Source organism: Hyperolius riggenbachi, chromosome 2 (genome assembly GCF_040937935.1).
Source record: "Hyperolius riggenbachi isolate aHypRig1 chromosome 2, aHypRig1.pri, whole genome shotgun sequence".
Taxonomy (NCBI): domain Eukaryota; kingdom Metazoa; phylum Chordata; class Amphibia; order Anura; family Hyperoliidae; genus Hyperolius; species Hyperolius riggenbachi.
Genome location: NC_090647.1, coordinates 415,790,649 through 415,809,894, shown reverse-complemented (window position 1 = coordinate 415,809,894; position 19,246 = coordinate 415,790,649).

Sequence of the window (19,246 nt, the reverse complement as noted above, 5' to 3'; positions counted from 1 at the left end):
GCGAATGAGAATAAGGGTACCAGTGGTGGGGGAGGGAGGGGGGCAGCAGGATTTACCAGATGTGGGATATGCCTGAACTGTAGGAGGACCAGTAACCCGGGCAGAATAATAGAGGTTGAGGCACTGGATGCAGTGAAACACAGAATTAAGGACCCTATAACATGTACTACGAAGGGGGTCATTTACTGCATCCAGTGCCCCTGTCAGAAGAGATATGTTGGGAGAACGAAGAGATCTCTCCAAAGTAGGGTGGGGGAGCATTTCAACAGCATAAAGAAGAAGTGTATGGGACACCCGCTGTCTAAGCATTATAGAGAGGAACATGGGGGGAATATAAGGGGGACAATATTCTTTGGTCTTGAAGTCATTAAACAATGTGGAAGAGGGGGGGACTATATAAAGAAAATGTCACGCAACGAATCGAAGTGGATTTTCCAGTTGGACACAATTATGCCAAGGGGTCTAAATAGTGAAATGGAGATGTTTGCTTTTTTTTAAAGTTGGAGGTCGGGATAGTGAATGGGGACCGCAATATCTGAGTGCTGGGGATTGTAGTATAACATCATGAGGATTTGGAAAACGACTGCCCCCTCCCCTGAGATTATGGGTGTTGGAATTGAACCCCCATTTATTAATATTGAGGGGAAGTAATACCTGTGAGCAGAGTATGTATGTATGCATGTTTGAAGTAATACGCTCAACATTGATACTGAGGTTACGATTTGTGCTTTTATTGCTAATTTTAAGAAATTGTGCCCCATCCCTTGCATTGGTTGTCCTTATATAGAGGAATTGAGTGGAGATTATCAATATATAGTCCTATTCTGAATTGGAATGAGATATGGCCCTATGAACTATGACCTATGACCCCTCTAATGAGGGGGATGGACGTTCTAAGATGAGTATAAAGGAAGTGACCAGAACTGCAGCACTAGATTAACAAAAAAAACCCTCCTGAAGAAGGCCATCGTCTAATGGCAGAAACGCGTTGAGGTTTCTCTTCTTTAATTGAGTATTGGTACATGGTGGGGACCGTGGACGAAGGGTGCACCGTAAAGGCGCTTAGCGGACACCTGTAAGCAAAGATCCAGAGGTCCTTTGAAGTGGTGACGTCACCCACATCAACCAATCCGGAACTGAGCAGGCTGAGCGGAAGTGCGGCTAGTGAGTCACCGTAACGTGTATACGGAAGTGACGTGCGCCGCACTGGGGAGCCAGCGTGAGTTGATCGAGTGAGCGGCTGACAGTACAAGGTCCCGCTATCGTGGTGGATTGCCGACAGGAATAAAAAGACTGCACGGAGGCAATTACAGTGGACTGTGAGTAAGACTCATCCCTGATATAAGATTGGGCTTTCTACTTGAACTTTTTTTACGGAACGTGCTGTGAGAGGTCCAGTAGGGCGGAAGTCGCCTTATGTGAGTTTTCTATATATGGGACTATTGCGATGAGGTTTCTAACAGGATCCTTATATCTCTAATCACCTCCAACTCAATTTAATTGGATCATTTGGTCCTAACACATTTTATATACTTTTTATATGTTTTTTATTTTTTTAGAAGGGCCCTTCTAAGGTGTGTGGTTGAATGTGGCATGAATGTAGGTGGGACTGATTTATTAACTATTGTGGTTTATATGCATTTTACAATTTATGCATTTTGAATAAATAAAAATATCAGTAATTTTAGATAGCGCGTGTTGGGTATAATTACTATAACTTTATAAATTACTTTTCTCCTATGTTGCAGTCATTTACAGTAGGTAATAAAAATCTGACAGAACCGACAGGTTTCAGACCAGCTCATCTCCTGGAGGATTCTCAGTGTTTTCTTTTTTTTTCAAAAGCACATAGTGAATGACAGTTGCTCTGTCCAACTGCCCCCAAAAAAATACTGTGCAGCAAGGGAGGCTGGCTAGCATCCTGTCTAATAAAACCTAAGTGCGTCCTGTCCCTGTGTGTGTGTCCCTGCGTTTGCGCTACTGCACATGTGCCGCACAGACAGCCGTTGGGACAGGAGCAGGAGGGGCCAGGGGGCCGGCCGTGTGGGCATGTGTGCACAGACCTAGAGCCCGTTTTTAAATGGACTACGGTCACTAGTATTTGTATAAAGCCTCTGGTTCTGCCTCTGCCTGTTGTTTTGTCCAAATCGGGGTGGGGGGGGGGGGGGGGTGAAGTGAAAGGTATGCACTGACTTGACTAATACACTGTGCAGTCACACAGGTGCAGTGTAAGGTATGCAGTGACTGGTATTACAATACAATGTGCAGCTGTCACACAGGTGCAGTTAACAAGTATGCACAGACTGATATATTACATATGCAATGACTAGTATTACAAATTTGCAGCTGTCACACACACAGGTACCGTGAACAAGTGCAGTGACTGGTGGTATATAACACTGCGTGCGCTCACGTAGGTAGGTAGGTGCACTGAACAGGTGGGTATGCAGTGATTGGTATTACAAATGTGCAGCTGTCACACACACAGGTAGTCACTGAATTTGCTGGGCCTGGCAGTGGCACAGTAGAAATTACCAAGGGGCCAAGGTCCAGCAGCTGCGACTGACTGACAGGGCTGTACATGCAACACAAGTGTCTGTGGGACACACACACACAAAAAAAAAAAATAGATCACAAGAACAACATTAGCTCTTAAAAGAGCTGTTGAGGATAAGGAGTTCTTTTTAGCAATACATATCAGCAAGAAGGAGCAACCTAACAAGCGTAACACAAGAGCCTAACTAAGCTTTCCCTATGTCAGCAGGTTCTCTCCCTTCTCTAATTACTGCAGCCACACGAGTGAGTGAAAAGGCTGATGCTGCCTGCATTTTATAAGGGGGGCGCTCCAGGAAGGATTGTAGCCTGATTGATTGACTACCCTGTATCTGCTGACTGTGATGTATAGGGTCAAGGTTGACCCTAATGATGTAGTATAGGGGGCAGGTCGAACTTGCATATAGTTCGAGGTTCACCGCCAACGCGAACCACCGAAGTTCACGCGAATAAGTTTGCGGACAAACTGTCCAGGCCATCTCTAATACCAGATTTAACAAATCTACTCCCCATTCACACCTGAGGCCTTCTAACACTAACAAGTACCGTGACCCCGGGAATTGGGCACAATTTTGGTTGCATTCACTTTTGTTGCCAGCAGATTAGATAACGTGTGTCAATTAATTTTGTTGGGACTGCAAATTTTCACTGTTATACAAGCTGTAGATTGACTGTATTGTATCAAAGTGTAATATCTTCAGTGTTGTCCCATGAAAAGATATAAAATTTATAAAAATGTGAGCGGTGTAGTCACTTTTGTTAGATGCTGTAAATACTGTTGGTGGAGCTTCAAGACAGGTTTAGAAAACCTTGTCATGATCTAATTTTGGTTAGCCTGAATTTCACAGGAGGCAGGTTTGTTCTCCATGGTGCTGAACTGTGCTCTCTCTCAGAAAAGATTCTGCACTCATTTTCTATGAAAAAAAAAAAAGAAAAAGAAACAAAAAACAATAACCAATGTAGTATCCTCCAGCTCTGCCACACCAACCCTGCAGGCTCATATTTCCCTTGCCAAGAACATGGGGAACAGGCAAGTACCCCTGGCATACTAATATCGACTTGAATGACCTTTAACCACTTCGCCATATCTGGACGCATATATCCGTCCAGATAGGCAGTGGTGCTGCAGCCGTGTGGTGCGCGCGATCGGGCGCGCGCCCCCGCTGCCTCCCGCTGCCCCCCCCGATCAGTGAATGGGAATATAATTCCCATTCACCGATCCAAGTCCCCGGCAAAAATACCGACGCTTTCTCTTCAGAGAGCGTGGTATTTCTGCCCCCAGGAAACAACTTCTCTTCATTTTAGTTCCTAGATGCGACATCGTTCGCATCTAGGAACTTTTTGAATGTGGCCATCTTGTGGCCAAATAGTAAACTGCACCCACATACCTGTATTGAATAAAAAATACATTATTTTACATCTAAAATTGGCTATTTACCTCCCAAACTAAAATTACCCAAATACATTTTTGTATTAAAAAAAATAATAAAAAAAATTACAATTAAAAAAAAAAAAAACTACATAAATAGTTACCTAAGGGTCTGAACTTTTTAAATATACATGTCAAGAGAGTATCTTATTACATTTTTTAAAATTATAAGCTTGTAAATAGTGATCGACGCAAATTGAAAAAATGCACCTTTATTTCTAAATAAAATATCGGCGCCATAAATTGTGATAGGGACGTAATTTAAATGGTGTAATAAGCGGGACAAATGGGCACATAAAATGCATGGGTTTTAATTACTGTAGCATGTATTAATTTTAAACTATAATGGCTAAAAACTGAGAAATAATGTTTTTTTTTCCATTTCTATCTTAATCTTCCTGTTAAAATGTATTTACAGTAAAGTGGCTCTTAGCAAAATGTACTACCTAAAGAAAGCCTAATTAGTGGCGGAAAAAACGAGATATAGATCAATTAATTTTGATAAGTAGCGATAAAGTTATTAGCGAATGAATGGGAGGTGAACATTGCTTGGATGCATAAGATTTTCGAAGCTGTAGGCTGAAGTGGTTAAAGGGAACCTAAACTGAGAAGGATATGGATTTTTTCCTGTTAAAATAATACCAGATGCCTGGCTCTCCTGCTGATCCTGTGTCTACTTTCAGCTACAGCCCATCAACAAGCATGCAGATCAGGTGCTCTGAGCCTCTGACTGAAGCCAGACTGGATTAGCTGCATGCATGTTTCAGGTCTGTGATTCAGCCACTACTGCAGACAAAGAGATCAGCAGGACTGCCAGGCAACTGGTATTGTTTAAAAGGAAACATCCATATCTCTCTCAGTTTAGGTTCCCTTTAAATGGATTAGGATAAATTGTTGAGTTCTTGATTTATAGACACAACCAATTTTTTCACAGTTACTGAACTTTTTTTTTTTTTAAATTGGGGAAAAATTGAACATGTGCATTTAAAAAGTTAAAGAACAACTGAAGTGAGAAGAGTATGGAGGCTGCCATGTTATTTCCTTTTAAACAATGCAAGTTGCCTGGTAGCCCTGCTGATCTATTTGGCTGCAGTAGTATCTGAATAACACCAGAAACAAGCATGCAGCTAGTCCTGTCAGATCTGACAATAATGTCAGAAACACCTGGTATGCTCTATGCTTGTTCAGGGTCTATGTTTAAAAGTATTAGAAGCAAAGGGTCAGCAGGACAGCCAGGCAGCTGGTATGCTTAACCACTTGCCGACCGCCCACTGCACAGAGGCGGCCGGCAATTGGATCCTGCAAGGACCGCCGCATGTACAATTGGCGGCGGACCTTGACTGGTATTACAATAAGGACCTTGTACGGGCATGGGCGGAGCGATCACGTCATTCGTGAAGCGATCAGCAACTGGCGACTGGCTCTGCCCCCCGCGTGCTGTAACCTGCCGGCCGTTCGGAAGCGCTGGCGGGTTACTAGCACCCGGATCGCTACATACAAAGTGTATAATACACTTTGTAATGTATACAAAGTGTATTATACAGGCTGCCTCCTGCCCTGGTGGTCCCAGTGTCCAAGGGACCACCAGGTCAGGCTGCAGCCACCCTAGTCTGCACCCAAGCACACTGATTCCCCCCCCCCCGTCCCCTGATCACCCACAGCACCCCTCACACACACACACACCCCCTGCCCACCCCCCCCCCAGACCACTGTTTGCACCCAATCACCCCCCTAATCACCCATCAATCACTCCCTGTCACTATCTGTAAACGCTATTTTTTTATGCCCTAAACTACCCCCTGCTCCCTCCTGATCACCCCCCCCACCCCTCAGATTCTCCCCAGATCCCCCCCATACCCCCCCCCCCCCCCCCCTGTGTACTGTATGCATCTATCCACCTGATCACCTGTCAATCACCCATCAATCACCCCCTGTCACTGCCACCCATCAATCAGCCCTTAACCTGCCCCTTGCGGGCAATCTGATCACCCACCCACACCAATAGATCGCCCGCAGATCCGACGTCAGATCACCTCCCAAGTGCAGTGTTTACATCTGTTCTCTAACCTAAACACCCACTAATTACCCATCAATTACCTATCAATCACCCATCCATCACCCCCTATCACCACCTGTCACTGTTACCCATCAGATCAGACCCTAATCTGCCCCTTGCGGGCACCCAATCACCCAATCACCCGTCTACACGCTCAGATTGCCCTCAGACCCCCCTTATCAATTCGCCAGTGCATTATTTACATCTGTTCTTCCCTGTAATAACCCACTGATCACCTGTCAATCACCTGTCAATCACCCATCAATCACCCCCTGTCACTGCCACCCATCAATCACCCCCTGTCACTGCCACCCATCAATCAGCCCCTAACCTGCCCCTTGCGGGCAATCTGATCACCCACCCACACCAATAGATTGCCCCCAGATCCGACGTCAGATCACCTCCCAAGTGCATTGTTTACATCTGTTCTCTACCCTAAACACCCACTAATTACCCATCAATCACCCCCTGTCACTGCTACCCATCAGATTAGACCCCTATCTGCAACTAGGGCACTCAATCACCCGCCCACACCCTCAGAATGCCCTCAGACCCCAGCCCTGATCACCTCACCAGTGCATTGCTTGCATCTATTCCCCCTCTAATCACACCTTGAGACACCCATCAATCACCTCCAGTCACCCCCTAGCACACCTACCCATCAGGTCAGGCCCTAATTTGCCCCGTGTGGGCTCCTGATCACTCGGCCAAACCCTCAGATCCCCCTCAGACCCACTTCCGATCACCTCCCCAGTGCATTGATTGCATCTATTTTCCCCTCTAACCACCCCCTGAGACACCCATCAATCACCTCCTGTCACCCCCCTAGCACTCCTATCCATCAGATCAGGCCCAATACAACCTGTCATCTAAAAGGCCACCCTGCTTATGACCGGTTCCACAAAATTCGCCCCCTCATAGACCACCTGTCATCAAAATTTGCAGATGCTTATACCTCTGAACAGTCATTTTGAGACATTTGGTTTCCAGACTACTCACGGTTTTGGGCCCGTAAAATGCTAGGGCGGTATAGGAACCCCACAAGTGACCCCATTTTAGAAAATAAAAAAAAAAAACAAGGTATTCCGTTAGGTGTATGGCGAGTTCATAGAAGATTTGATTTTTTGTCAAAAGTTAGCGGAAATTGATTTTTAATGTTTTTCTTTCACAAAGTGTCATTTTTCACTAACTTGTGACAAAAAATAAAATCTTCTATGAACTCACCATACACCTAACGGAATACCTTGGGGTGTCTGCTTTCTAAAATGGGGTCACTTGTGGGGTTCCTATACTGCCCTGGCATTTTAGGGGACCTAAACCGTGAGGAGTAGTCTAGAAAACAAATGCCTCAAAATGACCTGTGAATAGGATGTTGGGCCCCTTAGCCCACCTAGGCTGCAAAAAAGTGTCACACGTGGTATCGCCGTACTCAGGAGAAGTAGTATAATGTGTTTTGTGGTGTATTTTTACACATACCCATGCTGGGTGGGAGAAATATCTCTGTAAATGACAATTGTTTGATTTTTTTTACACACAATTGTCCATTTACAAACAATTGTCATTTACAGAGATATTTCTCCCACCCAGCATGGGTATGTGTAAAAATACACCACAAAACACATTATACTACTTCTCCTGAGTACGGCGGTACCACATGTGTGGCACTTTTTTACACCCTAAGTACGCTAAGGGGCCCAAAGTCCAATGAGTACCTTTAGTATTTCACAGGTCATTTTTGTTTCAAGACTACTCCTCACGGTTTAGGGCCCCTAAAATGCCAGGGCAGTATAGGAACCCCACTAATGACCCCATTTTAGAAAGAAGACACCCCAAGGTATTCCGTTAGTGTTATTTTCCGCTGACTTGTGACAAAAAATAAAATCTTCTATGAACTCACCATACTCCTAACGGAATACCTTGGGGTGTCTTCTTTCTAAAATGGGGTCATTAGTGGGGTTCCTATACTGCCCTGGCATTTTAGGGGCCCTAAACCGTGAGGAGTAGTCTTGAAACAAAAATGACCTGTGAAATACTAAAGGTACTCATTGGACTTTGGGCCCCTTAGCGTACTTAGGGTGCAAAAAAGTGCCACACATGTGGTATCGCCGTACTCGGAAGAAGTAGTATAATGTGTTTTGGGGTGTATTTTTACACATACCCATGCTGAGTGGGAGAAATATCTCTGTAAATGGACAATTGTGTGTAAAAAAAAATCAAACAATTGTCATTTACAGAGATATTTCTCCCACCCAGCATGGGTATGTGTAAAAATACACCCCAAAACACATTATACTACTTCTCCTGAGTACGGCGGTACCACATGTGTGGCACTTTTTTACACCCTAAGTGTGCTAAGGGGCCCAAAGTCCAATGAGTACCTTTAGGATTTCACAGGTCATTTTGCGACATTTGGTTTCAAGACTACTCCTCACGGTTTAGGGCCCCTAAAATGCCAGGGCAGTATAGGAACGCAACAAATGACCCCATTCTAGAAAGAAGACACCCAAAGGTATTCCGTTAGTAGTATGGTGAGTTCATAGAAGATTTTATTCTTTGTCACAAATTAGCGGAAAATGACACTATGTGAAAAAAAACAATTAAAATCAATTTCCGCTAACTTGTGACAAAAAATAAAATCTTCTATGAACTCACCATACTCCTAACGGAATACCTTGGGGTGTCTTCTTTCTAAAATAGGATCATTAGTGGGGTTCCTATACTGCCCTGGCATTTTAGGGGCCCTAAACCGTGAGGAGTAGTCTTGAAACAAAAATGACCTGTGAAATCCTAAAGGTACTCATTGGACAAGTTAGCAGAAATTTTTCTTGTCACAAACTGTCATTTTCCGCTACCTTGTGACAAAAAATAATATCTTCTATGAACTCACCATGCCTCTCAGTGAATACTTTGGGATGTATTCTTTCCAAAATGGGGTCATTTGGGGGGTATTTATACTATCCTGGAATTCTAGCCCCTCATGAAACATGACAGGTGGTCAGAAAAGTCAGAGATGCTTGAAAATGGGAAAATTCACTTTTTGCACCATAGTTTGTAAACGCTATAACTTTTACCCAAACCAATAAATATAGGCTGAATGGGGTTTTTTTTTTTTTATCAAAAACATGTTTGTCCACATTTTTCGTGCTGCATGTATACAGAAATTTTACTTTATTTGAAAAATGTCAGCACAGAAAGTTAAAAAAAAAATTTTTTTGACAAAATTCATCTCTTTTTTGATGAATATAATAAAAAGTCCTTAAGTACAGGTAATCCCCGACTTACGAATGGCCCAATCCTGTCGTAATTCTGTTATTTCCGTGTGGATTAAATCTGATGGAACAGCTCCAAACTAAGTGGCGAGTGCTGGCGTGTCACCCGCAGCAGCAACAATGGACTCACATACGAACAGTCCAGCATAGTCCGTTCTCTTTTCAACTCCTACTGAATAAATGGACGAGATAAACAATTGTATCTATCCTCCTACTCCTAAAAATTACTTTTTTTTAAGGTTAAGTTTTATGTTTTGTTTAAAAACGTAAAAAGTAGATTTTTTGTTGCCTGCTCTCTGCTGAATGACATAGTGTTACTGTGTCTCAGAGAGGTAAAATACATAAACTATTGACCTTTTTTTAACTATCCCATAAATGCGCTCAGAAGCCCCGTTCTGGGCCAGGAAAGTGTGTTATGGCTGTAACTACTTATCAGTGTGGGACACTATAGTCCGACGGGGTCCAGACTGGAGATTAACCATCAGCTGCACAGATGAATGTTAACTCTTTCAGGCAGAAAAAAAAGAAAAGGAACACAGCATAGGTATGCTTGCCACTGTACATACACATGTCTATCTCATCAAGTCACATTCGTGTGTAGGGTAACTTTACACTTTGAAATTGGAACTCAGAGACCACGGGAGCTCAAATAGCATAATACGTCATCCAATTGGAAGACATATAGAAAAAAAGAGTTTATACTCACAAAGGGGCGGGGGGTGTCAACCAACCTCTTGAGGCAGGTAGAAATGTATAAACCTACTCCACTCGGGTGTCTGGAGGTACTGGATGCAGTCGCTCTCTTAGAACAATGATGTGGTACTAGATGTGGACAGGCCACATAAGACCAATATCACCTCTCTAAAGGAGAATTAGGAGCACAAATGGGGGGAGGGGTTAGAGGTGCTTAAAAATATATGAAACTGGGATAAAAATAACTAAAGTGAGAAAAGAGGTGGTAACCTCAAAAATGACAACTTCATATAAAAAAATTACGCACTGGCATTTGAAAGAACTCACAAAGGGAGGTGGCGGGGCAAGAGGGGTAAGCGGGTGGGGATATACAAACTTGACTCCACTTGGATGTCCAGAGGGTACTGGATGCAGTTCCTCTCTTAGAAAAAATATCTGGTACTAGATGTGGCCAGGCCACCTAAGACTAATATCACCTCTCTGAAGGGGTGAGAGGTGATATATAAAACTGTGTTAAAAACAACTAAAATGAGAAAAAAGGAGGTGGCTTACCTCAAAAATGACAACTTCATATAACACATGGCAATTTATTATGTACAAGCCAGTGCCTTGGGCGCCTCTTACCCCTCATTTGTCATCATGTCACATGTAACAATAAGGTTCCCTTGAAACAAAATTCTTCTTACTTGAAGAACAACTGTAGTGAGAGGAGACTACCTCTGTGCCAAACCTTACTGGTTCCTGAGACATATTATTTGGACCATAAGACACCACGGACCATAAGACGCACCAAGGATTATAGGACAAAAACCAGGGAAAAATAAAAAATTGAAACGTGGTGCATCCATGGTGCAGAGGCATCTTCTCCCTTCAAACTGTCTGTCTCCTAACCCACAGTACCCAGCTAAAGTAACCTTTACTGCTCCTTCAGCTTTGCTAACTCCACTGCCCACCTCAGCTACACTAAAGCCCACTACCCCACCATCTTCACTAACCCCTGCATGCCAGCTTGAGAGGTAAGCTGCACTCTGCACAATTGTGTAGAGTAGTGCACATCTCAAAGCATTTAACTTCCAGAGTGCTGCTTAGTAACAACGTACCCTACATACATGCAATGCTGTGTCAGGACAACTGCCCAATATTAAATAGTGTAATATTGAGGCAATTACCTGATGTCCGTTTGTGTCCGTGGCTCCTCCCACCAGTGTACATCTCCCTGTCTCTCTTTAGATGCTGGGACCTCCTCAGATGATGGAGATCCTGTTAGTAATGTGGCTACTCACACCAGTATTCATCTCCTCAAGTCTATCTAAAGATACCGGAGAGCGCCACAGATGATCTCCAGCAGCAGCATGGAGATCTGGGTAATCCTGCCATAGGCACGTCACTGGTTCAGTCCTTTGAGCCTATCCGTTCATGGCCATGGCTCCTCCCCCCCAATGTACGTCTCCTACAGTCCATAAAAGCCCAGGACTGGCACAACTGATCTCCAGCAATGGCATGGAGATCTGGAAAGCGCTGCTGTAGGCGACGTCACTGTTTCAGTCCTTTGAAACAATCACGTGTTTTCGTGTACACTTACCTCCTCACTAGGAGTTACTACCTACGTGACTGACACTGGTTACAGCACTGTAATCCAGACAATCAACACAAGAAAATCAGCAGGAACAATGCAACAAACAATCCAGCGTGGCTACGTGCCAGATGAAATACAGGTGAAAGCTCTGCACTTAGTGCATCTTATGGTCTGAATGTGCAGCGACTGTTCTCCCCTATTTTGGGGGGATAAAAAGTGCACCTCATGGTCCAAAAATACAGTATATAGAAGCTATGTGGCGAAGAAGTGGTGCTGGAATTTGGAATGTGTAGGAGGCATGAGTGCTGATATATTGGGGCTTAAAGCGGATCCGAGATGAAAAACTAACTAGAACAAGTAACTTGTCTATATATCTTATGTACAGTTTAGATGGTTTAAACAGCAAATCTGTCTGCATACTGCTTTAATAGAAAATGATTATTTCTTCCTATGATACAATGACAGCAGCCATGTTGTTTGTAAATATTACACAGAGGTAGGCTTATCTGCACCATCAGCACTCAGACTGAAAAAAACCTAATCCCCCCTCCTCCTCCCTCCTCCCCTCTGCCTCTGAAATCTCTGGATAGTAATACCTTCCCCTCCTCCAACCCAGACTGAACTCCCATGAGCCCTTGCTACTGCCAAGGCTCTCTGAAAACTGTGGGTGGGGCTTATTTAGTTTATAGGGAATTAGAGTATTAAAACAAAAACTAAAAAGTATTTGGCTTGAGAAATGCCCTATAAACTATAGGAAAGGAACACAATTATGCAATGAGTAAAAGTTCATCTCGGATCCACTTTAACCACTTGCCGACCGCACGCTTATACCGTGCGTCGGCAAAGTGGCAGCTGCAGGACCAGCGACGCAGAACTGCGTCGCCGGCTGCAGCCTAATTAACGAGCGATCTAGCCGCGCGATCGCTACGTCACACTCTTCGACCCCCTTGTGACTTCAGCCCGCCGGCCAATCAGCAGCGCCGGCGGGCTGTAAACATTCAAATGAACCAATAGAACTCGTATAATACAGTTTGTTTACATAACAAACTGTATTATACTGCCTGCCTCCCGCTGGTGGTCACACTTAGCGATCGACCACCAGCGAGGAGAGCAGGCACAGTATAGCAACACACACACACACTTTAGGAGCCCCACAGACCCCCCGATCACCTGCAGCACCCATCAGACACCCCCCTGTACCCCCCTGCAGCACGCAGATCAGACCTAACCAACCCCCATATCACCCATCAATCAATCCCTGTCACCACCTGTCACTCCTATTGATCAGATCAGACCCCTAACTACCCCTTAGGGTTATCTGATCACCCCCTCCCCTTAAGATCTCCCCCCCGACCCCCCCCCCCCCCCTGTATAGTGAACCTATCTATCTCCCCTGCATCTGTCTATCTCCCCAGTGATCAGCTGCCAATCACCTATCAGTCACCTGTCAATCATCCCTTGTCACCACCTGCCACTGCCCCCCATCAGATCAGACCCCCAACTGCCCCTTAGGGGCTTCTGATCACCCACCCACCCTTTCAGATCCCTCCGAGACACCCCCCCTGATCACATCAGCAGTCCATTGTTTACATCTGTTTTTCCCTGTAAACACCCACTTATCACCCGTCAATAACCCATCTATCACCACCTGTCACTCCTATCCATCAGATTAGACCCCCAACTACCCCTTAGGGGTATCTGATCACCCCCCACCCCTTCCGATCCTACCCACACCGTCCTAGTTCATTGATTGCGTATATTCTCCCCCCTGCCGTTGTGTATCTTATCTCCTGTCTGTAAGGCTTGATTGTGCTTTGTTTGGCTACAATTGTCTCAATTGCACTGTGATTGGCATCGATTGTCGTGTGATTGGCTTCGATTGTAACGCAATTGGGCTTCGATTGTCGCGTGATTGGCTTCAATTGCCCGTAATTGGTTTTGATTGTGCCAATTGCCCACTGATTAACTGTTTTGCCCTGTGATTAGCATCGATTGTCGTGTGATTGGCTTCAATTGTCACGTAATTGGTTTTTGATTGTCGCGTTATTGGATTCAATTGGTCCGTGATTGGCTTTGATTGCGCCGATTGCTGTAATTGTGTTGTAATTGTCTCGTGATTGTTTTTGATTATTTGTGATTGCTCTCTGATCCCCAACCCCCCCCCCCCCATCACTATCACTATCCTAGTGATCTAAAAACTTTTTTAGTATCACTAGTGGTAACAAACAGTTAGGCCAGTTAGCTAAGCAAAAGGGTTGTTAGTGTCAGTTAGAGCTCAGCCCACTGCACCACAGTCACTAATTAGCGTCATCACTGTCGCTAATCAGCATTGGTACTATATAGTATCTGTAAGTGATTATTAGTGATCACAGTCAGATCTATATTAGGGTCACTAGGATCCACAAAAAAACGCAGTGTTTGCCTGATCAGACCTGATCGTTCGCCTGCACTGCGTTCAGCCTGCCCCACCGCAGTGACAGAAAAAATTTTTTTCTGATCACTGCAAAAAACACTGTGGCACTGTAAACATCAGTTTTGATTTTTTTTTTAATCTAAACTCAGTGACCACAGCTTTCTACCTCTCAAGTACTCCCTTTCGCTAGGTAGGTGCTCTTTTCCTGGGTAGTCTCAGAGGAATACCTCCTAAATTTAGCAGGCCACCATGGCAAAAAAGAGGTTTTCCAATGAAGACATCTACAGGTACATGGACCAGTCGGATGAGGATGATTGGGTCGACTTATTCGACGAATCTTCGGGTTCAGAGTACGATCCTGTAGACAGCAGTGGCTCTCTGACCGATAGTTCCGATGACAAGGTTGAGGTCCCGGCTAGAGCCAGGCGTACCACACCCCATGTCACTGGACTGCAGGTGGCGGAAGATCAGTCTCAAGGGCAGCAGAGTGGCGATGATCTGATTTTTCTTGGTGAGGCATGCACCAGCAGCGCAGCATCTCCTGGACCTATCAACACCAGTACTTCCGCAGAAGACCCTGATGAAGTGGCGGACACCATCCTGGAAGTAGAAACTGGTTCGGTGGTACGTGAATTAAGATCCGATCCGCAGCCACCAAGTAGACGGGCCCGTACTCCCATTGGTTTTCCAGAGGTGCTGGCAAACCCTGATTGGCATTCCCCTGATCCCGCCGCACCCATACTGCCCCCTTTCACCGCCCAGTCTGGAGTCCAGGTGGAGACAGTTGAACTAGGATCGGCCCTAGACTTTTTTGAACTGTTCCTCACCCAGGATCTCCTTGACTTACTTGTGGCTGAGACCAACCTATATGCCACACAATTTATAACCGCCCATCCGAAAAGCTGCCACGCCCAGCCTTTTCGGTGGAAACCACTCCAAGTTTCCGAACTTAAAATTTTTTTGGGCCTTCTCCTCAACATGGGTATTACTAAAAAAAATGTATTGCGCTCTTATTGGTCTACACGCCAAATACATAACATGCCCGTGTTCTCTGCTGCCATGTCCAGGACGCGATTTGAGATCATCCTGCGCTTCCTGAATTTCAATGACAACGACACCTGTCATGAAAGAGACCACCCAGCTTATGACCGGCTCCACAAAATTCGGCCCCTCATAGACCACCTGTCATCCACATTTGCAGATGCTTATACCCCTGAACAGAACATCTGTGTAGATGAGTCCCTCGTACATTTTACCGGGCGCCTTGGCATCAAACAGTACATCCCAAGCAAGCGCGCCCGGTATGGGGTGAAACTGTATAAGCTCTGTGATAGGGCCACAGGCTATACATCTCGTTTTAGGGTCTATGAGGGAAAAGACTCAAAATTGGAGCCGGTCGGATGTCCTGACTACCTGGGGAGCAGTGGAAAGATTGTGTGGGACTTGGTGTCACCCTTGTTCCAGAAGGGGTACCATCTTTATGTGGACAACTTTTACACAAGTGTGGCCCTCTTTCAGCACTTAAAGTTAGAAGGAATCCGATGCTGTGGCACCGTGCGGCCTAGTCGCCGGGGCTTCCCCCAACGGCTCGTTAACACCAGACTTCAACGGGGGGAGAGGGCCGCCTTGTGTACCGATGACTTGCTCTCGGTGAAATGGAAGGACAAGAGGGACGTTTACTTTCTGTCTACCATTCACACAGACACGACAGTACAAATTACACAGGCAACAGAGGTCATTGAAAAGCCCCTTGCCGTCCACAGCTATAATGCTAACATGGGAGGGGTGGACTTCAATGACCAGATGTTAGGGCCCTATTTAATTTCCCGGAAAACCAGACGCTGGTATAAGAAAGTGTCTGTGTATTTAATTCAATTGGCGATGTACAACAGCTTTGTTCTCTACAGTAAGGCTGGGAGAACTGGATCTTTCCTTCAATTCCAGGAAGACATTGTTTCGGCACTCCTCTATCCAGAAGGTGCCAGCGCCCAACCCCCAAATGCAACTAGCCGGCTGCATGGAAGGCATTACGCCTACCCGATTCCCAGTACCCCAACTCAACGCAACCCCAGAAAAAGATGTCGTGTCTGCAGCAAGGCTGGAATAAGGCGTGACACCCCCGTTTACTGTCCCCGCTGTCCTGACCAGCCTGGCCTATGCCTAGGGGAGTGTTATGAGAGGTACCACGAGAAGGCACACTTTTAGAACCTAGGGAACTACAGACACAGCAGTAGGCACACAAGGGTCTCTCAGTGCTATTTCACACTGGCGCGATGCGTTAGGGCAAATTGCCTAGCAAAAGTCACACTTTGCGGTCCCCCCCTACGCCGGAAGTGCTTGACTTAACGCTAGTGCATGCCTACGTTACTGCGTGGCTTCTGCGGCAATTTGAGTCGGCCCAGAAGTCATGTTTAGTCTATGGCGACGCAGTCCATTACTAGGCCGAATGCTACTCTTGTGGTATTCCCTGAAGATCTATTTTGGGCGAGACGGTGCGGCGGGCTCGACCGACCGGATAGGCCAGTATGCAGTGTGAACCCATACATCAGGTTTTGAGAGATCCAAATACACTGGCCTGCCAGAAACCTCTCCTTTCACTTGGGACAGAATGCATAATGTACTTCGCCACATATCTGTGCGATTTGCACTTTGCACATTGACCCATGGGGGAGGAGAAGTTTATCCTCAGCTCGCAGGTAAAAAAAAACAAACAAAAAAAAAAAAAACAGGTAAGCAAAAAAGTTATTATTTGGTTACCAATGTTATTGTTTGGTTTGAACATATTTTATAAAGTTTAAAAAGTTAATGTTATTGAAGTGCTTTGCTGCTTGCTTGCTTTTTTTTTTTTTTTCTTTTTCTTCTTCTCTCTTTTTTTTCCAACCGACCAATCAGCTGCAGCACTGATGATGCATCCTGACAGAAGCATTGCGCTTCTGTCAGGTTACACAAAATCGGTGCATGCAGCGCTGTAGGACGAGATTTCTCCTCCACAGTAAAAAAGATACGTTTGCCGAGGCATATGGGCCAAGGTGTGCTGTTGGGGTTAATATGCTTTGGCAAGCACTTTGTGTCAAAAAAGAACTCAAGCAATGATTTCTCCATTCACATCGATCAATGTGGATGAATAAATCAGGATTGCCTGGGCATACGAGCTGGTGGGTTTGGATTTTTGGGGTGGCAGCTCCTATGTCCAGGCGGACACCTTCCCCTCCTTTTTGTTTTGTTTTTTCGTTTTTCTTCTCTCTTTTTTCTATCCAGATCGACCGACCGACCAATCAGCTGCAGCACTGATGGTGCATCCTGACAGAAGCATTGCGCTTCTGTCAGGTTACACAAAATCAGTGCATGCAGCGCTGTAGGACGAGATTTCTCCTCCACAGTAAAAAAGATACGTTTGCCGAGGCATATGGGCCGAGGAGCGGTGTTGGGGTTCATATGCTTTGGCAACTTTGTATCAAAAAAGAACTCAAGCAATGATTTCTCCATTCACATCGATCGATGTGGATGAATAAATCAGGTTTGCCTGGGCATACGAGCTGGTGGGTTTGGATTTTTGGGGTGGCAGCTCCTATGTCCCTCTTTCTTTTCTTTTTGTTTCACATTTTTTGGCAGATATTTGTTCATCCACATTGATCGATGTGAATGAAGGGATATTTGCCGTTCATTTTTCCTTTCAGTCCAGAATGCACTACCTGTATGCCCAATATAAGGAGTATAGCAGAAATACTGGCCATACATGTAATGATTGCAGAGGCCCTAAAATGCCAGGACAGACCCCACAAATGACCCCATTTTGGAAAGAGGACACCCCAAAGTATTCCGTGAGGTGCATGGTGAGTACATAGAAGATTTTGTTTTTTGTCACAAGTTAGCATAAATTGTTGTTTTTGTTTTTTTTCACAAAGTATCCTTTTCTGCTAACTTATGACAAAAAATATTTTTTTTAAAAAAACTCACCATGCCCCTCATGGAATACTTTGTGGTGTCTTATTTTTAAAATGGGGTCATTTGTGGGGTTTGTTAACTGTCCTGTCATGTGGGGGGGGGCTAAATTGTGAGCACCCCTGTAAAGCCCAAAGGTAGTCTTTGCACGTTGGGCCCCTTAGCGCAGTTAGGCTGCAAAAAAGTGCCACACGTGCTATCGCCGTACCCGGGAGAAGTAGACCAATGTGTTTTAGGGTGTATTTTTACACATACCCATGATGGGTAGAAGAAATCACTCTGTAAATGGCAATTTTTTGATTTTTTTTACACACAATTGTCCATTTACAGAGATATTTCTCCCACCCAATATGGGTTTGTGTAAAAATACACCCCAAAACACATTGTACTACTTCTCCTGAGTACGGCGATACCACATGTGTGGCACTTTTTTGCACCCTAACTGCGCTAAGGGGCCCAGAGTCCACTGAGTACCTTTATGATTTCACAGGTCATTTTGAGAAATTTGGTTTCAAGACTACTCCTCACGGTTTAGGGCCCCTAAAATGCCAGAGCAGTATAGGAACCCCACAAATGACCCCATTTTACAAAGAGGACACCCCAAGGTACTCAATTAGGAGTATGGTGAGTTCATAGAAGATTTTATTTTTTGTCACAAGTTAGCGGAAAATGACACTTGGTAAAAAAAACCCAATAAAAATCATTTTCCGCTAACTTGTGACAAAAAGTAAAATCTTCTATGAACTCACCATACTCCTAATTGAGTACCTTGGGGTGTCTTCTTTCTAAAATGGGGTCATTTGTGGGGTTCCTATACTGCTCTGGCATTTTAGGGGCCCTAAACCGTGAGGAGTAGTCTTGAAACCAAATGTTTCAAAATGACCTGTGAAATGCTAAAAGGTACTCAGTGGACTCTGGGCCCCTTAGCGCAGTTAGGGTGCAAAAAAGTGCCACACATGTGGTATCGCCGTACTCAGGAGAAGTAGTACAATGTGTTTTGGGGTGTATTTTTATACATACCCATGCTGAGTGGGAGAAATAACTCTGTAAATGTACAATTGTGTGTAAAAAAAATCAAAAAATTGTCATTTACAGAGATATTTCTCCCACCCAGCATGGGTATGTGTAAAAATACACCCCAAAACACATTGTACTACTTCTCCCGAGTATGGCGATACCATATGTGTGACACTTTTTTGCAGCCAAACTGCGCTAAGGGGCTCACAGTGCAATGACTACCTTTAGGCTTTACAGGGGTGCTTACAATTCCGCACCCCCCAAAATGCCAGGACAGTAAACACACCCCATAAATGAC